The sequence below is a fragment of the Ursus maritimus genome, unplaced genomic scaffold, assembly GCF_017311325.1.
Source record: "Ursus maritimus isolate PB19 unplaced genomic scaffold, ASM1731132v1 scaffold_3, whole genome shotgun sequence".
Lineage (NCBI taxonomy): Eukaryota > Metazoa > Chordata > Mammalia > Carnivora > Ursidae > Ursus > Ursus maritimus.
Genome location: NW_024425563.1, coordinates 687,419 through 713,069, shown reverse-complemented (window position 1 = coordinate 713,069; position 25,651 = coordinate 687,419). Strand labels below are relative to the sequence as shown.

Here is a 25,651-nt window from a genome sequence, read left to right as displayed (position 1 = left end):
GGCCCTTTGCATCTTCTTTGTAATGAGTTGTAGCGGGGTGTGAGACGGAGGAAGAGGATCCAATTGCTAGCGTGCCCAAAAATTTCCTACACAGCTCACTTAGCATCTGAACAAAACACACACAAACATGAAATAAAATACCTTCAAGCAAACATGGAGTAAATGGGCCTCAAGGGCATCTGGTCTGCTGTTGGACCTGACGCTAACAAAGGGGTGACAACCCACCCCTCGGCGTTTTCCAACCTGCGCTGCCAGAGCACAGCCAAGACAAGAGCCATGGCTGGAGTATTCCCTGGTCACCACAGCAACAAGCTGATGGTTTTTCCTGGAGAGAGCACTGCAGGAGGACCTCTGTGGGTCAGAGATGAGTTCCTAGCCGTGGACGTGTTAGGCACTTCCTTGATCTCTGAGCCCTAGGTGAAGGGGTTACCTGAGAACTTGGGAGTTTACCAGTGTGGCTCAGCCAGTGTACTAGGCCCATGAGGACCCACTGCTCCTGACACAGCCTAGCCCTGCTGGCCTGGCTGCACCTGAACGTGAAGTCAGGGTCCCCGCCCCCCCACCACCACCCAGGTGCCAGCAGGGGTGTGAGCTATGGTTCCAGCGAATGTGATATGATGTGAAATACCAGAGTGCCCTCAAATGACAGGGAAATCCAGTGCTAAGTCCTAAACAGACCAAAGCGAGGCCTGTATGGGATGACTTACTCATTGTCAACCCCCAAGCAGGGAGCGACTTTCACAGCACACCATGAATCAGGAGGGCCGCACTGAACCATGAGGTGAAGACAAAGGAGCTGACTAGGAGTGCTCACCTGGGAGAAATTTAAAAGAAGTTAATGGCTGAAGCACTGAGCCCAAAAGGACATATCGGGGAGGGTAGCAGGGCGTTAACAATGGCTATTCAGGCCTTTATCACAGAGAGAAGAAATAGCCTTAAAATAGAATCCCATCACATCCTCCTGGACCAAATTTCACTACAGTAATTGCATCTGTGAGCAAGACAACTGCAAAAGAAATGAGGCGTTCTTTGGGCTCAGCTGTAAGTAATACATCAGAACCACCCACTGAGAATTCTCCCTAAGAATAAGCCGTCCCCCTTTGCTGGCTTTCTGACCAACAAAGCCTTCACCCTAAGGTCCCAAATCCAGCATACCTGTCCAGATTGCACTGCTCTCCTGCCCAGTCCACACCAAGGCGGTTAATACTTCGGGGTTCCCACTAACACCCCGAAGGGCCATAGGAAGCAGGGTAGGAGAGAGAGAGGAGGGGCATCCACCAATGACGGCTTCCCAGTGCAATCTCCGTCCTTTCCAAATCCATCACACTAACTGAATGACCACCACCTTGTTGGAGGAAAATGTTATCAGTCATCAATATTTGAGGGACGAGAAAGAGACCCTCTCAACTAGACTAGAAACGTGCACTGAAATTAACGGCTGCTCCTGGCATAATTCTATTTAACAGAAGCCAAGCAGAACCCATGGCCATAAATTGTACCTTTCACTTCATCTTCCCAAATTCATTTTTCTCTCTAATTACCACTCTGACCGCTCAACTGCATTGTTAAATAGCTGGAAACCCAATGAATGAAAGCCAAACAAACAAAACCCTCCGGCAGATCACCCCAAGAAACCCACCTGCTGTGGCTGGGTAGGAGACCAGTGGCTTTGCCGCAGGGTCTGGGGTATCACCTTGGCCCTGCCCTCTTGCCCCTCAAAGCCTCTAGCAGCCTCCTCAGCCCTGGCTGCACACAGACACCACCTGAGACCTTTAAGATGCAGATGCCTGGGTCCCACCTCCATAGGTTCTCATGTAATTGGTCTGGGGCAGCCTCAGTGTCAGCTCTATTAAAAGATCCCCAAGTGATTCTATAAGCAATAGAGATATAGAACACTGCACCTATTCTGTCAACACGAATTACATACCAGTTCCCACCCCAGAATTATTTCTGACCATTTCCTTCCCTACCCTCCAGTGACTCATACCATCCCACACATGAGGAGACCCTGCATCAAAGACCCTCAACCAAGCTCCCTGCATGATAAATGAGAACAGTCTTAAGGGAAATTAAACTAATTTGTGTGATTTACCTAGACTTAGTCACCAAGAGGGGGCTTCAGAGTAGTTTATGAAATTGCCTGTACAAGGATCTTCAAGGACAGAACATTATCCATAGGGGCTAGGCGGTCACCTCAAAGACACTGCAGCTAAGAGCTGGCATTTCCTGCACCTGCCCTTTGGGGTCCCACATGCTGGAGCAAATTTTCCTGTCGTTTGCACCTCTGACATCCCTGACCACACATCAAAGTTGTCCTGAGACAGTCTACATATGCATACAGCTTGGTTACATTCACCCATCAGCCAGACTGGGGACCACTTCTATGATGGGACGGCATAAGGCAATACTCACTCTGCCAGGTCCTCGTGCGCGGAGTTGCCAGAGGCTAGCCACACAGCACCCGCACCCAGCAACGCGGTTCACATTTCAATTCTCACAGCACATCAGCTGTGATAACTGCCTAAAGGACAGTCTGCTGCCAGGTCCCCGGTGAACAAATCACTGCGTGTGTAAGAGCTGTGCATCGTGACCCGCCACGGCATTTCTTCCAAAGATCGTCAGTGGTGGGTCACTGTGAATGCTTTCTGTTCACACACGGACAGCAAAGCATGTAGGTGCGCTGCCTCTTGTCTTCTGGTGAGAAACCACATGACATTTCCTAGGAATGGACACTCGGAAAGAGGGAACTGACCAAGAAAGATGAAAGTGAAGAAAAGAAGTGAAAGCCAATAGTATAGGAAGTGAAATTTGAATCAAATGCCAATGGAATTGGAGAAGACACAGCTGGCCAGGTGGATGTGGGCACAGCCTTGTCTGAGAGACTCTATCTAGATGGGCAGCCGCAGGAACTTGATGCAGACAGTTCATCCACATAAACGAGGGCTGTGGTTGTGAGGAAAAGGGTGCAGAGAGGGAGGCGGAGCCAGCAAAACCACATGAAAGAAACACTCAGAGATAGTTCACAACATGGACTATCAAAGGGTAAGTTGTTGGAAGCTGATCCAAACTTAGAAAGGCACAGGGGCGCCTGCGCGGCTCAGTCGTTAAGCGTCTGCCTTCAGCTCAGGGCGTGATCCTGGCGTTATGGGATCGAGCCCCACATCAGGCTCCTCCGCTGGGAGCCTGCTTCTTCCTCTCCCACTCCCCCTGCTTGTGTTCCCTCTCTCGCCGGCTGTCTCTCTCTGTCAAATAAATAAATAAAACCTTTAAAAAAAAAAAAAAAGGTACATGACAATTTACCAAGTCACAGAAAAGACGCTTTCTTCAGACCCTGAAGTTAGAACACAAGAAAGCAAGTGCAGTTCAAACTGGGCTGGGGACACGAACTCTCAATGTTTTTGATGTTTTAAGTTATACTGTACTAAACCGATGTTAGTGTTTTTCACTCCCCTCTACATTGATAACCAGCAGTAAGAGAGTCTATAATGTTTTTACCAAAAAATGTAAATGTCTCGGAGTCACTGTAATTTCCCCCACTGGCCACTAGTGATCACTTTGCCCAGGGTCAGCTGGTGGTCCTCGCTGAGGTCCTACAGCTCCGTGCAGAGTAGGGATGGCCTGGCACCGGTTTTGTGAGTGACTCTGCTTCTCTCACCATCTCGTGCAGCACTCTGTTAGAACACTGCATCTAAAGCACACCCACAGCATTGCCAAGTGTTGAGGGAAAGACTGTCCAGGCTAAAAGCATGTGTCTTGGGCAACGTGGTGAACCAAGGAGCATCTATGTGTATTTCCACTGTTCTGAGATGCTACTGGGAGGACAGCACAAGCCTGACAAATTTTTTTAACATAAAGCCCTTTTGGCCAAGAAGGCTCCATTTCAGGAAATGGCTGTTTTGCAAACATTATACACACTGCAACAAGCCAACATCCCTTCTCTGCTTTAATTACGCATCGTAGATGCAGGAAGTCTGTATCAAGGACACTGGGGAGCCCTTAAGACTCAGAAAAATGCATAGCTTCACAAAAACATTGTTAAAGTGGAAAGTCAAATGAGCGTCAGCTCTTTCTTTCCCTCGTTATTCCTAAAGAATTGATACTGATTCACACAAACCTTCTTCCGCTTCATGCCAGGAGGCCAGTCAGCGATGTACTGCCAAGCGGAATTAAAGTGATGTATTTGTCTTGAGCACTCCAAGTAAACAGTGCAATTAACAAGCCCACTACCACTTTACTTTGCCAATATTCACCAACAAGAGATTTCTAAGATTGCAAATAATGTTTCAAAGTCTTTGGAAGCTTAGCATTTCATTGTTTTACCATCTCCAAATCTAGAAGAAAGGGGTAATCTCTGTTTCAAAGCCTACTTTCAAAAGAGAAGACCTTTACAACCAGTATAGACAGACAGAAAATCTACCTTATAGAGAGGCTCCTACTGAACTGTAAAAGATTTTTACTACCTGTTATTTATTCAACAGGGATTCACTGAAAGCCCCATATGTTGCTAATTGTTATGCTCTTGTGCATATGATTTCATCCAAAAGGTCTCCACAAAGAAGGGCACTATATAATAATAAAGGTGACATTCCAACAAGAAGACACAATTACCAATATTTACGCATCCAACAGGGGAGCACTCCAATACATAAAACAGTTAATGACAAAAACAGAGGAAGTAATCAATAGTAATAAAATAATAGCAGAGGAGTTTAATGCCCCACTTAGATAAATCGAACGATCAACCCAACAGAAAATCAACAAGGAAACAGTGCCTTTGAATGGCACGCTGGAACAGATGGACTTAATAGATACAGTCAGAACATTCCATCCTAAAACGGCAGAATATACATTCTTTTCAAGTGCACATGGAACATTCTCCAGAATAGACCACGTTAGGCCACAAAACTAGTATCAACAAATTCAAAAAGACCAAAGTCAAACCTGCATCTTTTCTGACCAGACCACTATGAAACTAGAACTCAACCACAAGAAAAAATCTGGAAAGACCACAAATACATGGAGGTTAAATAATACCTACTAAACAATGAATGGGTCAACCAAGAAATCAAATAGAAGATAAAAATATACATGGAGACAAATGAAAATGAAAACACAATAGTCCAAAATCTCTGAAATGCAGTACAAGCAGTTCTAAGAGAAAAGTTTATAGCAATACAGGCCTGCCTCAAGAAGAAAGAAAAACCTCAAATAAACAACCTAACTTCATACCTAAAGGAGCTAGAACAAAAATTAAGCCCAAAACAAAAACAAAAAACAAAACCCAAAAGAAGGAAGAAAATAATAAAGAGGAAAGCAGAAATAAATTAAATAGAAACAAAAACAAACAAACAAAAAAACACACACAAAAAACAACAGAACAGATCAATGAAACCAGGAGCTGGTTCTTTGAAAAGATCAGGAAAATTGATGAATCTCTAACCAGACTCAAAACACAACAACAACAGAAGACAACAACAACAAACAAAACAAAACCAAAACCAAGAGAGAGAGGACTCAATAAACAAAATCACAAATGAAAAAAGGAGAAATGACAACCAACACCAGAACAGAAATACAAGTAATTGTAACAGGTTATTTTGAAAAATTCCATGCCAACAAATTTGACAACCTAGAAGAAATAGATAAATTCCTAGAAACATATAACCTACCAACTCTGAAGCAGGAGGAAATAAAAAAATTGACAGACTGATAACCAACAATGAATTGAATCAGTAATCAAAAAAACTCCCAACGGGGGCGCCTGGGTGGCACAGCGGTTAAGCGTCTGCCTTCAGCTCAGGGCGTGATCCCGGCGTTGTGGGATCGAGCCCCACATCAGGCTCCTCCGCTATGAGCCTGCTTCTTCCTCTCCCACTCCCCCTGCTTGTGTTCCCTCTCTCGCTGGCTGTCTCTCTCTCTGTCGAATAAATAAATAAATAAAATCTTTAAAAAACCAAAAAATAAAAAACCAAAAAATAAAAAACTCCCAACGAACAAAGGTCCCAGACCAGATGGCTTCACAGGTGAATTCTATCAAACATTTAAAGAAGAGGTAATACCTATTCTTCTCAAACTATTCCAAAAATTACAAGAGGAAGGAAAACTTCCAAATTCATTCTATGAGACCAGATTACCCTGACACCAAAATCAGATTAAGACACCACAGAAGAAGGGAACTATAGGCCAATATCTCTGATGAACGCAGATGCAAAAATCTTCAACAAAATACAAGCAAACCCAATCCAACAATACATTTTTTAAAATCTTGCACCATAATCAAGTGGGATTTATTTTCAGGATGCAAGGGTGGTTCAATATCCACAAATCAATCAATGTGATACACCACAACAATAAGAGAAAGGGTAAAAAACATATGATCATTTAAATAGATGCAGAACAAACATCTGACAAAAGTGCAACAACCATTTGTGATAAAAAACTTCAACAAAATAGGTCTAGAGGGAACATACCTCAACATAATAAAGGTCATCTGTGAAAAACCCACAGTGAATATCATACTCAATGGGGAAAAACTGAGAATTTTCCCCTAAAGTCAAGGACAAGACAAGGATGTCCACTCTCACCACTTTTATTCAACTAGTACTGGAAGTCCTAGCCATAGAAATCAGACAACAAAAATAATTAAAAGGCACTCAGATTGGTAATGAAGAAGTAAAACTTTCACTATTTGCAGATGACATAATATTCATAGAAAACCCTAAAAATTCCACCAAAAATCTATTAGAACTGATAAATGAATTCAGTCAAGTTGCAGGATACAAAATCAATGTGCAGAAATCTGTTGCATTTCTATACACTAATAACGTAGCAACAGAAAGAGAAATTAAGAAAACAATTTCATTTACAACTGCACCAAAAATAATTTAAAAATCCAGGAATAAACTTAAACAAAGAGCTGAAAGACCTGTACCCTGAAAACGATAAAACATTGATGAGAGAAATTGAAGATGATGTGATGAAATGGAAAGATATTCCATGCTCATGATTGGAGGAACAAATATTGTTAAAATGTCTATACTATCCAAAACAATCTACACATTTAATGCAATCCCTATCAAACACCAACATCATTTTTCACAGAACTAGAACAATCCTAAAGTGGAACCACAAAAGACGCTGAATAGCTAAAGCCATCTTGAAAAAACAAAACAAAAGAAACCTGGAGGTATCACAATTCCCGATTTCAAGATATCCTACAAAGCTGTAGTGGTCAAAATAGTATAGTACTGACACAAAAATAGATGCATAATCAATGAAACAGAACAGAAAGCCCAGAAATAAACCCACAATTACATGGTCAATCAACCTTTGACAAAGGAGGCAAGAATATACAATGGGAAAAAGAATCTCTTCAACAAATGGTACTGAGAAAAGTGGACAGCTACATGTAAAAGAATGAAACTAGACCACCTTCTTTCACCATACACAAAAATAAACTCAAAATGGGTTAAAGACCTAAATGTAAGAGGTGAAACCATAAAAATCCTAGAAGAGAGCACAGGCAGTAATTTCTGACATTGGCTGTAGCAACATTTTTGTAGATATGTCTCCTGACCCAAGGGAAAAAAAAGCAAAAATAACCTATTGGGACTTCATCAAAATGAAAAGCTTCTGCACGGTGAAGGAAACAATCAACAAAACTAAAAGGCAACGTATGGAATGAGAGAAGATATTTGCAAATGACATATCAGATAAAGGGTTAGTATCAAAAATATATAAAAATCTGATACAATTTGGGACACCTGGGTGGCTCAGTCGGTTGGGCATCTGCCTTCGGCTCAGGTCATGATCCCAGAGTCCTGGGATCAAGCCCTGGGTTGGGTCCCCTGCTCAGTGCGGAGCCTGCTTCTCCCTCTCCCTCTGCCACTCCCCCTGCTTCTGCGTGCTCTCTCTCTGTCAAAATGGATAAAGAAAATCTTTTTTAAAAATTTGATACAACGCCCAAAAACCAAATAATCCAATTAAAAAATGGGCAGAAGATATGAACCAACATTTGTCCAAGGGAAACATCCAGATGGCCATCAGACACATGAAAAGACGCTCAACATCACTCATCATCAGGGAAATGCACATCAAAACCACAATGAGACACCTACTACCTCACGCCTGTCAAAATGGCTAAAATCAAAACCACAAGAAACAACAAGGCGAGGATGTGGGGGAAAAGTAACCCTCGTGCACTGCTGCTGGGAATGCAAACTGGTGCAACCACTGTGGAAAACAGTATGAAGCTTCCTCAAAAAGGTAAAACTAGAACTACTCTACGATTATTGCACTACTGGGTATTTACCCAAAACACAAAAACACTAATTCGAAGGGATACCTGCACCCCTATGTTTAGTGCAACATTATTTACAACAGCCAGACTATGAAAACGGCTCAAGTGTTCATCGACAGATGAATGGAGAAAGATGTGGTATACATATACACAATGGAATATGACTCGGCCATAAAAAAGAATGAGATCTTGCCATTTGCAACAACTTGGGTGGAGCAAGAGAGTATTATTCTAAGTGAAACAAGTCAGTCAGAGAAAGACAAATACCATGTGATTTCACTCATATGTGGAATTTAAGAAACAGAACAAAGGAAAAAAGAGAGAAAATGAGAGGCAAACAAAGAAACGGACTCTTCATTACAGAGAACACACTGATGGTGACCAGAGGGGACGTGGGTGAAATAGGTGATGGGGACTAAAGAGTACACTTACCAGGATGAGCACTGAGTGATGTGTAGAATTGCTGAATCCCTATATTGTACACCTGAAACTCATATAACACTGTGTGTTAACTGTACTGGAATTAAAATTTAAAAACTTAATAGGAAAAACTCTCCAAAGGGAAGTGGGAATACGCCATATTGTAATAGGTTTCTGTCACATTTGCATATAAGCACTTCAGTAAGTGAGCAAGGAACAAAGAAAGCATTCTCTCTTCCGAAATAGCTACTGTTTGTTTTTCTTCCCAAAGCAGGCAAAAAAGGAGCTCATGTCATGCGAGTGGGCCTTACCTAGGACCCAGAGCACAGCCATGTGGAGAAGCAGTAAAGAGAACCTCGGGAAAGACCACTGACAGGAAAATCAGCCCGCCACATAGTGGGTCCTGTCTGCCACACACTCCCTTTGACCTTGGCACATTTGGTCTCTTGGGGCCTCTTTTCAGAATACAAACCTTGGGTTTGTCTTTTGAGGGTGGGGGTGTCCAGGACCTCCTTAACCAGAGGGGTCGGCATGCGTTCCTCCCTCTTCATCAAAGGCAAATGAGATCAGCATATTTGCAACGCTGTCTAATGCTTTCAATTTAAGAGATATTTCCAAGAAGGGAAGACTTCACGAATATTACGCGTAATCAATTTACACATGTAGGCATAATTTCTGAGTTATTTTCCCTTCCCAAAGATGGGGCTAATGTAAATCATGAAAACAATATCTTCATTCTCAACCAAATGGGCTTCCAGAAAAATAACCCCTGATCGATGATTCTCATCTCCCTTCTCTTGCATCCCCATTCGTGAAGCATGTAACACAAGGGTATCTGTCATGACTGCGGATGGAGTGAGGCAGTCCCCCCCCATTTGTTTAGTGAGATGCATCCACATCCCCAGCATGGCCGTGTCACAGATGTGTCATGGCGCACGGGGGCCACAGCCCTCAGGAATAAAGCACCCCAGGCTCCAAAAGAGCCATGCAGAGAGATTCTACCCATTATCTTCTTAAAATTCCCAAAGCAGAATGCAACCACATGCCCAATTCTGCCAAGGTCCTTCTATGATAAAATTAAGTGAATTCAAGTTCATTTCTGGAGAGACAGCTCTCATAGAGCCTTAAGCCTGTGTGGCTCAGATCTTTATCCAGGCTTTGGAATAAAAATAAACCAGTTATACACATTTACCAGTCACATTACCAATTAGTAATACATTGGTACATACATTGCATACTGTAATTTAGTATCAGGTCTTCAGATAAAAATTTCAACTGAATCACAATTAAAAGGAAGAATTTAACCTGTTGCATATTATTGAGACCCACCCCATTAGGAAATATTAATAGAAGATTCATTTTGTTTCTTGGGAGTCTTCAAATTTATTTTAAGTTGGGGTAAGAGCACAGAGTTATTGAATCGTAAGTGGAATATAACTTTTAATTATTTATGCAAAATGCATCGACAAAATGTTATCTAAAGTTTCTGACATATTTTCCTTTTTGTCGTTTCTCCAAGTGAGATATGTCAAGAAGCAGCTTTCCTGTGATATGCCTCAAAAATAAATGGAAGGAAAGAAATGTAACAGATGGCTCAGATTAAATTTGAACAGTGATAAGTAATGGCTTTTAGGACAGCTGGGTAATGTACTCTTTGCTCAAAAACATGTTTGATCCGAAACACAAAAACAATCTTATGGTTTCCATGAAAGTGGAAAAAAAAATGAGGCTGAATAGTGCAGCAAATTGCTGGGTTTCTCTCCAATACGCTCTGTGCTGCTTTGAGAGCCATATGCTCTGTTTGATATAAATGGGATATAGCTGAAATCTAAAATTCTTACATTTAGAAGCAGTGATCAAACATTTTACTGCCACATATTCATCAATAGCTGTGGAGAAAATAAAGAATCACTATCGCCCCTGCGGCCTGGAGCACAAGAGTGACGCTGTCTTAACCACAAATAATTTAGGCCTCCTTCACTACCAGACGTGTGCACTACTGTGCACCAGAGGTGCTAAGACAGGAGACCAAGCTACTCTAAAAGACGCAGTTTGGTCACTGGCAATCAAGATTCATCACGGAAACATTCCAGTAAAACCCACTATTCAAGGAATACTTACAAAAGAAGTGTCATTAAAACACGTAATTTTGCTGGAATTCATTAGTTTCACAAGCTCACTGAATTCTGCCTCCGAGATCGACAACTGTGTCAGCACGGGCCTACAAGGAAATTCAACTGCAACCAAGAACTATCTACAACCCTGAAAAACTGCAGTGGGCTTCCAGTCTGCAAAGACAGCACCCTACATGTGTGGAAGAGAAACGGGCTGCTTTGGTTTGGGGGAACTGGAATACGCACATGGAGAGGCATCAGCAGACCCCTCGAAGGCAGCGCCGAACACCCTCCGACTTCGCGAATTACAAATCTGGACATGGAAGGGAGCTGGGAAATTCTGAGACCTGCCAGATCCTCATTTCAGATGCGTACACAAACTCGTGCATGTCTCAAAGTCAAATAAAAGGAAGACAGAAGCAAGGGAAAAGAAGAGACCCACTCCTCCACCTGGAGCAGAAATGGTCCCGTGTGGCCTGCAGCACCGAGCGAGGCCTGAGGTGGGAAGCACAGGCCTCCTGGTGGCCACCAAGCAGACCCCGTCACAGTGACTCGTCCCAGCTCAGGCAGCCTGAGCACACTCGGTCTCGGGCATCTGGATCCCATCTGCACGGGAAGTGGAGAGGAAGACAAGACTGACAGGCACCGTGTGCTCCAGACTGCTCTCCAAAGACAGAGCGAGAAGGGGGATGGCACCACTGGGGCCCAGGCCAGCTTCCTGGACAGGAGTTACAGTCTAACACAATGGAGCTTCTTTCTCTGCTAGTCGGCCCAAAGCAACAAGAAAGCCTCAGGTGAGCGTCCTTATGCAAATTTACCTCAAATACCATCACTATTTTTTCTTTTTCTTTTTTTTTTTTGTTTCAGGGTTAGAGTTTAGAGATTCATCTGTTGCATAAAACACCCAGTGCTCACAGGCATGCCTGGATGGCTCAGTCGGTCAGACGTCTGCTTTCAGCTCAGGTCATGGGATCAGGGTCTTGGGATCGAGTCCTGTGTCAGGCTCCCTACTAAGCAGGGAGTCTGCTTCTCCTGCTCCCTCTGCCGTTTCCCCCACTTGTGCTTTCTCGCTCGCTCTGTCAAATAAATATATAAAATCTTAAAAACAAACAAACACCCAGTGCTCATCACATCACATGCCCTCCTTCATGCTCACCACCCAGTTACCCCTCCCCTCTCCCCTCCAGCGACCCTCCATTTGTTCCCTAGAGTTAAGAGTCTCCTATGGTTTGGCTCCCTCTCTGATTTTGTCTGATTTTATTCTCTCCTCCCTTCCCCTATGATCCTGTCTTGTTTGTTAACTTCCACATATGAGTGAAATCATATGACAATTGTCTTTCTCTGACTGACTTATTTCATTTTTTAAGATAATAAAGGAACGGCTTAAGCAGGGAGTTACCCTTGAGGAACAGACAGGGGACCCAATGGGAAGGAGTGGTGAGAAACTAAACCACATCTCCTTTGTGCCAGCTGTGGGCTGTGGGGCCTCAGCAGCGCCGGAGCAGGTGACACCGTGGGCCACACCTGCCTGAGGGGCTCCAGGGGTGTCTGGGCAGAGAAGCCTCCGACATTCAAGCAGTGAGCAGTAAAGTTTGTGAGGAACTCACTGGATCCTCCCCCAAGTGACCTCTGCTGCCCATCAGTGAGTCCCAAACTGTGTCTCTCACTGAGCCCTCAGCTCACCCCGGACACTCCTCTAGGAGGGGATCCTGGAGATGAGTCTGGCTCCCACCTCCTCTGGATGAGGAGATCCAGAAGCAGAGACTACTGCTAGGACCAGAGAATTGAGACCAGTCTGGGATTGAATCATAAAAACAGCTAGGACACATTGAGTCTCTGTGTTCAATAGTTTGTATATTTCACGTAATCCTCACACTCCCCTCTGAAGTAGTAATTTCTTACTTGCACTTCATAGGTGAGGAAAATGACACCGGGGGGCATAAAGAGCATGCTAAAAGTCTGGGAGCTTAGACGTAGCATGACCGCCCTGGGAACCACCGGCTGGGCCAGCCCCTCGCTGACCTGCTGGCCCAGTCTTTCCCACCCCAAGACACTAAGTGGCTTTCGCAGGAGGAGACGCACAATGACATGTGGCCCAGGAGTGCCCTGAGCCTTGCACACAGTGTCCCCACATGGACGCAGAGGCCAGGCAGCAGGGTGAGTGGTATCGTTGGTTCTGTTCGCTGGGCAGGACATTCTCCACTTGGCTTTATTATGCTGCCACCCAAGGGGAAGCAAAGCACTGATAAAATAAGAAGTCATAGTGATTCCTTCTCAGCTATAATGGAATTCAGTCAAGGAGCAAAGTGGGGCATCATTTTCAGAAACCTGCCCAGTAACACTTCACTGCTCCTAAAATCTGTAATTAGAACACACTGGCTCTGAGTGCCCAAGTGCACACTGCTCCGTGCAAAAGCAGAGAGGTGGACCATAACTGCTGGAGATGAAGATTAATTATGGACCTGACCCTCCTGGTTCCTCCTTCATAAGTCTGTGGCTACATTTCAACAAGCAGCATGTGCAGCTGAAGGGCTCCACAGCTAGTCCTGGTCAGTCACGTAAGCTGGCCGGGCTAAGCTGTCCCGCCTCGCTATTTAAATAAACACTAATACAGGTGTGTAGCTGTGACCTCGTCTTGCAAATGTGATTACCAACCACCTTCACTGACTTTAAGGGCATTACCCTCCATAATGTGGGTGGTCGCCATCCAATGAGTTCAAAGTCTGAAGATCAGGGGCTGAGGTGTCCGGAAAAGGAAGTTGGCCTCATGACTGCAGCATCGACTCCCGCCTGAGTCTGCAGACTCAGACCTGCCCTACAGATGTTGGACTTACGCCCCTACAATCACATGAGCCAATTCCTTAAAATAAATTTCTTTATAGACACACAGTTGCATGCACGCACACACGCGCACACACACACACGCACACGCGTGCGCCTTGTTGGTTTTGTTTCTCCGGAAACCCTCACTGACACAGTGGTAGAGCGCCAGATACGGAACGACGTGGTCACAACAAAATAGCACAAGACCTAGAGGTACATGCAAGTACACGGGGGGCAGAGGAGGACGAACAAGCTTCATCACCATAAATCTGCGAAGGCCGACCGGAGAGACTCTCTTGGGAAGGTAGGCTGGACTCACTAGTTGACCAAGCAGATGCGTCAGGTAAGGAAGGGAAGGTACAGATCCATATAGAGAGTCCATGTGGAGCCAGAGATGGCGTCCAGGAAGGAGGAAGCCTGGCTGGGTGGGGAAGACAGGAGCGTCCCATCCCGCATGGCTGCTAGAGAAGTACCTGCAAAGGAGAAGCTTTAGAGATCAGAAGGGTCGTAGGCTGCAGCTAAGAACCCAGAATTATACACTGAAAAAGTCCCATCTGATTTGCCATCAGAAAAGAGGCTAAAATCCTATTCCTCTCTAGCTGATGCCTCAATATCTGATCTGCCGAGGCCTTAAATTCTGCTTGGTTTCCACATTTCAGTGGTTCTCTTAACCTCTAATCAAGTGTTAAACAGGGTGTCATGGAACCTAACAAACTCACTGAGGATCTTTAAACAGGAGACACATGTGAAACTGGCTCCCACAAGACAGATGTGGAAACCGAGCGTTTTATTTCAGGCCACAATAAAAAAATTAATTTTTTAAATAGGGAGGCATGAAGTGCTGAATATGTGCAAGGGAAGGTGTAATTCAGAGCACTGAAAAGGAAGAGTCTGTTCTTCACGGTCAGAAAAAGAGAGCAATGGGGAGGCCCTTAAAAAAGCCTTTCCTGAGAGTCACTTAGGTGGTTCTTTTAAAGAAGGTTTGGACACACACAGAAAATAGAGAGAAGGAAACAAAAATTATTCATAACCCACCAACTGGAGGAACTGCCATTAACATTCCGGCATATTTCCTTTTTTTCCCCATTCAGGAACTCTGTACATGTTTGAGATCACAGTATTCATATAATTGTATAGCTCCCTTTTTCATTCAACATCATTTCATAAGAGTCACTTTATGTCCCTAGAAAATTCTTTATAAATATCATTTTATATATACCTGAAACTAATATTACACTGTGAACTAACTGGAATTTAAATAAAAACTTTTAAAAAATAATTTTAAAAAACGCTGTAATGGCACACAGTATCCATCACTGTTCATAGTTTGCCAAGCTTCCATTTTGCCAAGGTGAATAATATCCAATTAGCAAATCCCCTGAGTGGACTGTGGCAGATCTGGAGAGCCAGGAAGTATAAAATCTAAAGGGAAGGGTTAAAGCGTTTCAACCTTCATTCCTGATTTTGCTGGGAAAATTCAGTCTATTTGTGTTTGCATTTTCATCACTTCTCTCGGTCTTTTCTACTAAAAACAACTGCTTTCTAGGGGCTCCTGGGTGGCACAGCGGTTGGGTGTCTGCCTTCAGCTCAGGGCGTGATCCCGGCGTTCTGGGATCGAGCCCCACATCAGGCTCTTCCGCTATGAGCCTGCTTCTTCCTCTCCCACTCCCCCTGCTTGTGTTCCCTCTCTCGCTGGCTGTCTCTATCTCTGTCGAATAAATAAATAAAATCTTTAAAAAACAAAAAAACAACTGCTTTCTAGAGCGGCAGGAATTTATAGCAGTAAGAGGAACTAGGGTAAAACGAAAACGTCTTGCGCTCGCAGCCCAACCCCTCGCTCCGCCACCCAGTGTCAGCACACGTTTGCTGCAAGAACAGAGGCAAGGTGGGGTAGAGGAGCCGGGCTATCCTACAAACTCCAACCAGATTCGATGGCATCATTCTGGGCTGACATGACTAGCTGGCAACAAAGCCTGTAGTTGGACCCAAGGCTTCGACTCCTAGCTCCGGTTGTTTTTGTTATTAACTCATAATATTCTCATACAATTGCTCTGCTACTGAAAAATCCGCTTTCTGATTCAGTCCATGCTTTTCAGTGGTAACATGGGTCATACCAAGGAAAAGTCAGTGACTGGCTATCCCTGTGCGCTGCAGCGCCTGCCCCGGGGACGAGCTTTTCAGTGCCAAGACCACTTGGAACACGGTTTTGCCACTTCTCAGGCTGCTCAGTGTCTCCAGGAAGAACATATTTATAACAGAACCACTGGTACATTCTAACAGATCCATGAAGATGGCTGGGCACCAAGAAACCTCAAGGGAGGCCAGTGAGCACAGTCCTTTGTTAGTGTGTTTCTGCTGCAGGCTCGGGGTGATGCTCACTGAATTAACACTGACGGGAGCTCCAGCCCTCACCTGTCCTCCTGGCTTTCTGCCTTAGGCTCACCCTTTGCCATCCAGCTCCTCTCCACAATGATCTTCACCACCAGTCTGCTGTCCATCAGCTCTAGTCCTCAGTCCTGATCCTCAGCTTCCACAGATTTCGTCAGCGCACTCAGCTCCCACAGGTCTCACCCCATTCCCGCTTGAAGTCCTGTCCTGGCTACATTTTCCCATGCCGCCCAGTGCTCAGGTGTGCACAAACTGCCCTTCCAAACAGCAGAGTCCTGTCTGCAAGGAAAATGCTCCAGTCCAGAACTGTAAGCATGCAAATGTATGGAAAGATGGAGGTAGACTGGTTTTCTGATTTTTCACTAACTACACATGCTTTTCACTTAAATGCAATTTAAATTCAAATTGATGCAGGAGCAGATTCCCATAATATGCCATGGATTGTGAGCTAATGGGGTCTGAAATGTCAAGCCCAAATCTCCAAAGAAAAGCAATCATTTAGAGGGAAAAGAGCAAGGGGGTAGAATATGATGGATCCACAGAAGGCAAACACGTAAGGATGCTCCCCAGACCTAGCCAATGCACTCCTTAAGACAACATGAGATTAAAAAGCTTTCTTGTGCAACATGAAATTTGCTTAAACTAAAATGCTTTGTAAGGAATCTAACAGGCAAGAGAATCATATTGAATGGTAACAGCCTAAGGAACGCAGCAAAGGCTGTTCCCGGACCCTTGCTACCACGTGGAGTGGTCTCTGACACCTGGAGAGGCAATGCTGTGGGTCTGTTTTACATGAGTTTAAGTGAGAATGAGTCTGAGCAACCTCGCAAGAATGGTCCGTGGCATATCCATCCTTGCAGGGCTCAACACAGGCTCAGCTCTCTTGGGATGGCTTCATACCATGAGCTAGAAACGCTTCACTGGGCTCCAGCTCCCATGCCTCGCTGACACAGTTTAGCGGGAAAAGGGCTTGGACTGAGAAAAACTCATGCTCTAATTCCTGGCTCTGCTGTTTGTTAGCTGGGTGATTTTGAACAAATCAGAACCAATCAAAATCTTCATTTCTGTAACAATTAGGATGCTTTCAGTTGCAACTCAGAGGAAATGTCACTGACACTAGCTTAAAATCAGGGAATATATTGGTTCACTTAACAAAAGCATCCAGGGGAAAGGGCTGGTTTCAGGGGAGCTGCATCCAATGGCTCCACTGTGTTACCTGTGATCTGCTCTTTCCCTTGCTCCGATCTGCCCACTGAGTCATGGAAGTCACCTGCTGGCTCCATCCCTTGGGTGATTATAGCGGCACACTCTCACACCTACCTTCCTGTCCACCTGAGTAGGAAAAGGGGTCCTCCCCCAGAATTCTCCAAAAATCCTACGAATTACTCTGACTGGATCAGCATGGGTCACATGACCTCTCCTGACCCAACTGCTGCAGTCAAGGCCTTGGAATTTTCTCCTTGACTTACCAGGATGCATTTTCTAGATTCCCCAGACTGTGTGTAACTTTCATGGAACAGGGAGGAGAGAAAAATGCAGCTCAGGGGAGGTCGTCAATGCATGTGTTCTCCAGTAATATCTTGCAGACTAAAAGCAGTCCTATAGATAAGTGTCTGCACAGTGGCTAACACATGACACATGACAGGTGCTCAGAAAGCACAGACGTGTTCCCTAAATAAGCATCTGAACTTAGCCAGCTATGGAAAACCACAAACAGCCTATAGGCCACTGCTGAAGGGAGCAAGGAGCGGAGGACCCACACTGAGTTGGAGCTGGGGTGCTGGATCTGGCTAAGGCCCCATCCCTCACTGGAGGGTAAAGGTCACTTAGGGCTTGGAGTCTCCTTCTGCAAAGGCTTTCTGTGAGGATCAGCTATGAAAATATTTTTCATGGCCCCTGGAAAATGTTTAAAGTGTCATGAAAATGAACCATAGCTAGAGAAATATTTTCATAAAAGTTGTATTAAAATATAACATGCCCTCCAAACAGTGCATGCAGGAGAGGCATCCAGCCTGATGAATGCTTACAGAACGTGCACACCCACTGAAACACAGATCCGTAATCCAGACGCACACCCCGCCCCGCTCGGCCACCATCACCTTAGTAACATCCCCAAGATCCCTCCTTGACTACTTGAACTTTGTGTGAATGGAATATCTTCGTGTACTCTTTTCCATCATCTGGCTCCTTTGCTCAGTGCTGTGTGTGTGAGGTTCACCTGCACTGTTCTGTGTAACACTGGTTGGTGTTTGTAATCTCTCTCTAGCGTTCCACTGTGTGGGCACGTTCCTGTACACATTCCTCTGTATATAAGTGACAGACACAGAAGACAGCTTTCCAGTGTGGGGCTGAAGAAATGAAGCTGCCAGGAGCAATCCTGTGCACATCCTTTGTATACCTAAGTACGCATTTCCGTTGGGAATATATACCTAGGAGTGAAACTACTGAATCACAGAGTGAGATATATATATATATACCTACGTGTGCCATTTTACCTGAATTTATAGGCAAAATTGTTCATAATATTCCTTTATTGTCTTATTAACATCTATAGGGTCTATAGTGATGTCCACTTTTCATCTCTGGTATTGGTAATTTGGTCATTCCCTTTTTTACTGATAGGTCTTGTCATAAAGTTATATTAAAATCTTTTTAAAGCACCAATGATTGGCTTTGTTCATTCTCTCTACTGTACATTTGTTTTCTGCTACATTATTTTTTGCTCTTTATTATTTCCTTCAAGTTCAATTTCCTTTTTCTAAATTCTTGCAATGGATATGTAGATTATATATTTTTTTTTCTAAAGATTTTACTTGTTTATTTGAAATAGAGAGAGTGAGAGAGAAAGAGCACGAGCAGGGGAAGAGGCAGAGGGAGAGGGACAAGCAGACTCCCCACCATGCAGGGAGCCTGACGCGGGGCTCAATCCCAGGACCCTGGGATCATGACCTGAGCCAAAGGCAGCCGCTTAACCAACTAAGCCACCCAGGCACCCCTGCACCTACCATCTTATCACTGACTTTTTATTTGTCCTGCCTGCTTTACATTTCCTTTTTTTTCCTCCCTTATGCCTTCTTCTTGATTATTTTTAATTACTTCCTTGTTTCCCCTTACTTGCTAGCTACTCTTTTTGTGGCCACCCTAGAAATCACAACAGGATCCCTGACTCATTACAGCATTAACACAGTCATTGTATCCAGCATGCTGCTGGAACCTAAGACACGTCCCTCCCACCCAGTCAGTAAGGACCTGGGTGAGTTTACCACCTGCTTGCCTCTCTCACTGCTCTCCATTTCTTCCTGCATCTCCTGCTTCTATGAGGAGCTATTTTCCTTTGTCAGAAGAACTCCCCTTAATATTTCAGAGAGAGTCTTCTCTTGATGGAATATCTCAAGCTTTGTCTCGGCATGTCTTTATTTCACCTTTATATTTGAAAAATAATTTCAGTGAGCATTATATTTCTGGGTCAACAGATATTTCCTCTGGTTGCTTTCCAGATTTTCTCTTCAACTTTGGTTTTACTAATTTTACTATGATATTCAGAGGTGTGGTTGATGTGAATTCATTCTGTGGTGTTGAACCATATGAAACTGCCAATATTCAACCTCTCTGTACCTACAAAATGGCTACTTAGTAGATCTTTAAATATCTAAGGTTTGGTAAATTTTCTTCAGTTTTAAAAAAGAAATCTCAGACATTATCTTCTCAAATATTGCCTCTGCACCATCTTCTCTCCTACTCTGAGTCTCCGCTTATATGACATGCGTAGTAGACCTTTTCAGTATATCTCACATATATATACTCTTTTCTAGAGTTTTTATCAGCTTTGCTCTGCTATTCTTTTTTTTTTTTTAAGTTTTTATTTATTTATTCAAGTAATCTCTACACCCAATGTGGAGCTCAGACTCACAAGCCTGAGATCAAGAGTCACATGCTCCTCTGACTGAGCCAGCCGGGCACTCCTGCTCTGCTCTTCTGCCTGGTTATTTCCTATTGACCCACTTCCACTTCACTGATCTGCTCTTCTGCCATGTCTAATCTTTTGTTAAACCCATCACTAAATCTTTAAATTCCGTGCTAGTATTTTCATCTGATTATTTTATTCATAGAATCTATTTCCCTGGGGGCGCCTGGATGGCTCAGCTGGTTAAGTGTCTGACTGTTAATTTCAGCTCATGTCATGATCTCAGGGTTGTGAGATCAAGCCCACCTTGCGCTCCCCACTGGGCGTGAAGCCTGCTCAATATTTTCTCTCACCCTCTCTCTACCCTCCAACCCACTCCCCACTTACTCTCTATCTCTCTCGTTGGTTCTCTCACTCTCTAAGGAAAAAAAAAAAAGAATCCATTTCCCTAGTAAAATAATCTGTTTTGTCATCTATTTTCTTGGACATAGCAATCACAGTTATTTTAAGATTTAAGTGTGATAAGTACAATAACTATAAGCATTCTTTATTACCTGTTTTTGCGTCTTGATCTTGGCCATTCATCCTTGACAACTGAATACAGACATCACCTATGAAACTGCAGAGGCCCTGGTTGACTTATCTTCTTACCTTCCTCCTTGGTTAGGCAGCCAGATTAGGGCCAGGTCACTTAATCCAATCAAGGCCTAACCCTCATCATCATCCTAAGGTATCTCTGGTTTATCCACACACCTAGGGTGTAACTTATCAGGGATCTCAGCTAAGGCCTAGGACGTGGGCTCTGACCCCTCTTTCTTAGAAAGTCTAGAATTCCAGTTTTGTCTCTTTGGCATCATGAGACTGCCAAAAATTCTGCTCTGCTTTCTGTATCCTTCAGATTAGCCTTTAGTTGCACAACTCAAGAATTAGGCAAATGCCTCAGGGGAAAGCCACAGGTGTTGGACCCTCTCCTGTGCCTACCTCTCCTCAGGATCTGGGAATGTGGGATGACAAAATGCTCTGCTGCCTTCTCTCTTTTCCATGCCTTTCCCTGACAACTCCTCCCCAGTTTCTCAGCCTCTTTTTCCACGAATTGCAAATGCCCAGAGGGAAAGAGCAGCTTGCAGATGTTGGCTCTCCACTGGTCCCATCTCTGTTGGATCTAGGCAACTCCCAGTTGCTTTAGCAGCTGCCCAATGCCTTCAGTATACATCTTATGTTTTCTTTTTTTATAATAATTTTTTATTATGTTAGTCACCATACAGTACATCCCTAGTTTTTGATGTAATGTTCCATGATTCATTACTTGCGTATAATACCCAGTGCACCATGCAATATACATCTTATGTTTTCTATCCAGGTTTTCTACTTGTAGTTGTTCTTTGCAGGAAATCTGCTCTGCTGCAAATTAGGTCATCATAGCCAAGGGAGGGGAAGTCTGTAGTTCAATTCTTATGACCATAAATGTTCTTGGAAATTACCAAATATGAATACACATGTGTGAAAACACCCTTTAAAACCTGGTTAGGCTGGATGTTCAGCTGAGTAACACAGAGCCTAGCAGAACTTCCACTGCCAACAACTCTGTAGGAGAGAGCCTGACTACAGGTCAGCAAACTACAGCCCTCAGACCCAACCCTGCCCTTGGTCTCTCCTTTTAGGGCCTTTTTAAAGGGTTGAAGAATAAGGAGAAAAGAGGAGGAAAAAGAGACAATGACCATATTATATGGCTTTCGAAGTCAAAAATATTTATCATCTGACCCTTTACAGAAAAATTTGCCAACCCCTATTCTAGGCCATCTCTTATTCTTTTAGATATCAATTCTTAGTGTGTATTAATATAGATATTAAATATTAAATATCTGTTAAATAGATATAGAAAGTATAGGACATAGAAATAATTTTATATTAATTGCAAGATGTGTTTTGAAAGACTAACAATAGAACTACCCAATATGCAAAGCCCTCTGGGCTTATTTTAAGTGTATAGTATATCTCACAGCACTCACAGGGAGGCTAGATCCTTTGGAGCTCATTCTGCAAAGTAGGAATACTGAGTCCTGGGAGTGACGAGGATTGACCCATGGGAGAGGTAGTTTCAGATTCTGGGGTGTCATGCTGTGGCATGACCTGCATTTCCTACACATAATGTATGAAATCACTTAGGAAACAACTTTATTTCCATGTACTCACATGTATCCTGTGGGTCCCGCCAACTTTCTGCCCTCACTCAAGCATATCATCACTTCTGGGCTGACACTCTCCCCTGACTCAGTTGTAAGAACAAAGAACATGCATTAAACCCACCAAGATAGCTTGGGTGGCCATGGCCCACAAAGTTGGAGAGCCATTCTAGAAAACTGTCTTCTTGTAGGCAAGGACACCACCTCAAACATATGTTCCAAGGGCTTGATATCAGGCACCAAACACCTCCAGGTCCTGTTCCCAAGAGCTAGATGCTTCCCATAAAGGGCCCAAATTGGAGACCTTGGTATCTGTGAAGGGTCACACACTTTACACAAGTACATTAGGGTCCAGTGCAGCACCAGCCACACTTACTCAACATTGACAATGACAGTCAGAAGACCATTCTCTGACCACCCGACATGGTTAAAAAACTGACAGTGATGGTTTCCCCAAACATAAGTTAAGAACATCATCATGTGCCAATTAAAGGGGCTGAAACAGAACACTGAAAACCACAGCATTTTCCACCCATTTCTTTTCACACAAAAATACACAAGAACTTAGAAAAGATTCTCATTAATGGTTAGTATTTGAATAATGGAAAAACACTGAAACCTTGGTTTTCATCACTAGAGAATTGCTTCAATAAATAACTATATTTCCATTCAATGGGCACTGCCTGTCAGTACCCACCAGTGGAACCTACTCAGCAGACCAGGGTAAAGGAGTCTGTATTTTTACAAATGGCAAGAAAAACCTGGAGAATTACAAGGTTCCATTTTTGTGCCCGAAAAGCATCTGGAAGGATATTCACTCAAATGTCCTTCACAATGATTATTTTGGGGTTTTAGGGTAAAGTGGGTGATTTTGGTCTTATTCCTTATACCCTTATGTACTGCCCAAATAGTCACCATTCAGCATATTTCCTTTTATTGTATATAATGCTTTGATTATAAGAAACCTGCACATGAAAAAGGCACGGAAGGAAATGAATCTTTCCTTTTTTTCCTTTTTTATCTGAAAGTAAAATAATACATTTCCACTGTTGAAAAATGAAAACAGATTTCACCCACTTCCATTATTCCCACCTTATGGGACACAAGAGGAGGAGGAGGAGGTCCAAACACAAACTTCCCACATTAGTTGGTTAAAGGACATTCCTAAAAACACAAAGTGTCAGTGTGCCTGGGTGGCTCAGTCAGTTAAGCATCTGACTCTTGATCTCAGCTGTCTTGATTTCAGAATCATGAGTTCAAGCCCCACATTGGGCTCCACCCTGGGCATGGAGCTTACTTAAAAAAAAGAAAGAAAAAACCCACAAAGTGTCAACGGCATTGGCCCAGAAATATAAAAAATAACTACTAAAGCAGGACAGAGCCCTTTCAGGATGGAGATATACATATATAGTTGTTCTGTTTAATCCTCCTCAATAAGCATGTAGCAAACTACTGTTTCCCACTAGATGGATGCCAGTCATTGGACAAGCTGGCCCTTGCCAGCCCAGAAGTGTACGTATTGATGCTACAGGAGACGCCCTGTCTCCATCCCACATCTGCAGCAATAGCACCAAAAGTCAAATCTCAACAGAGGGCAACTACGGCTTCAAAGTCACCTTCTCTCGCCTCAGTTACCTGTAAATCCAGGGATCAGTTTGTAGCAAATTGATAAACTGAATTTCATGGGAAAGGATCAAATGAATCAAGGGAGAATTAATGAGTTTTTCCCACAAATCTTTAAGAACTGTGGGCTTGCTCCCTGCCCACCTGGTCAATCTCACTGTGGAGCTTGTTAAAATTAATTACGTCATTGAGCACTTATGCTGCTTCCAGCTGCCAGGAGGCCCCTGGAGGAAGAGAGAGGAAGGCAGAGTATCCGGTCTGTCAAGAGCCATGCTTGGGCAAATTCTTCGTCACTGGGCATCAGGAGTCACTTGTCCCCACCTGGGCAAGCGCCCTCTCCCTCGAGCCCACCCGCTGGGTCGCTTCCTAAAAGTAAAACTCAGCAGAAAATGATCCAAATAGTCCATAATCACTTTGGGACTGCAGCAGAGCATCCTGTATGCGTGAGGCCGCAAGGGTCACACCCCAGGTGACAGGTCAGAGGGCAGCCTAGGTGGCCAACAGTGAGGTGGAGAGTGCAACCACTCCTGGGTGGGGGGCACACTGAGCCCCAGGAACTCCGCTGTGAGTACCATCACAGCACCATTATAGCAGCCCCATCCCTTACCCTCCAAGTGCCCCAGTCTGGGCACTGACTCCTCTCCCACACGGCACTGGTTAGTGCCAGTGAAGAGTGGGGTCTGCTGGGAAATGCTACACCACCCTTCTCCCACCGACGCTGGTCCTGGGGACAGGTGGTGGGCACAATCGCCCACGGCCATGCGCGGCAGCCACAGTGCTCTCTGCACTGGCTTTGCAGGAACTGCTCAGCCGCCAGGTGGAGTTGAAGCACATGGACATCAGGTCTCTTCCCTCCCTGTCCCCAGCCCAGCTGGAGCTTTGACTACTAGGCGAGGCCCTTCCTTCAGGGAGCAGGCGCCCACCCAATGCCTACAGCTGCATTTCCTCTGAAACCTGACCTGACCTGTATTGGAAAGCCCGACGCCCTTTAACAACGTCTTCTGAGCGCTGACCGCTGCCCTCCCAAGCTCTTGGGCAGACACATCTCTCACCCCAGTGAGCGGGCAGGCTTCTGAGGAGGGTATGATTTTCAGGCCAAGACCCTGGTAAGAACTGCTTAGATAAGAATACCAATTTCTGTCTGGATCCAGGTTAAAACTAAAATGAAAAGACAAATAATAACCTCAGACAACTATCAAGGTGCCTGCCAACAGAATGTCTCAGAAAATCCCTGCTTCTGGGTTTTTTCTACAGGGCCAAACAAAAGATAGGAAGACACGTTCCAACCTGCATCCCAGTGCCTCACCGATAGGCCTCTCCACACAGTGGCCCCCCTGAGTGACCCACCCTCCCCCACCATGACCCACCCCTCCCCACAGGTAACCCTCCTCCAACTTCAGGTGATCCACCTCAGGTGACCTTCTGCCCCCAGGTGACCCTCCTCCACCAGGTAGCCCATCCCCCCCATATGACCCTTTCTCACCTTCAATCCCCTTTCCTAGTCTGGTGCCCAGAAGCATGTCTGAGCTAATGCTAAGATGGGTTTCCCAGGTGCTGGGGAGCATCGAGGGAGAAGCCCTGGGAGAAGGTGATCTCTGGCCTCTGCATTTTGGCAGATCACAGCCTCACAGCAGCCCACACTGTCCACCTGGGGCTGGTTTCCCTCGGTGTTCCACCGTCTGCCTGCATGTCAAGCTGCCATGAACAAGGGGTTTTCATTTTTTGAGAACTCTGGGAACCCTCTAAGTGTGGCAAGCAACAGGGCAAGCCTATGGTCCAGGGACATTCACACCAGAGGAAAAACAAAACCAATTTCTCTCCCTTCTCTTCCCCCAACTAACCAACACAGGGAAACAAATGTGCAAACTCCATTTCCTCCAGGTCATTGGGCTGGGGG

At 44.5% G+C, this 25,651-nt stretch overlaps 1 protein-coding gene across 1 annotated transcript in view; it reads right to left on the bottom strand.

Annotated features, from left to right (window-relative positions):
* PTPRN2 (protein tyrosine phosphatase receptor type N2) overlaps window positions 1-25,651 on the bottom strand; it is a 796,662-nt gene that overhangs the window by 687,574 nt on the left and 83,437 nt on the right. The window lies entirely within an intron of this gene.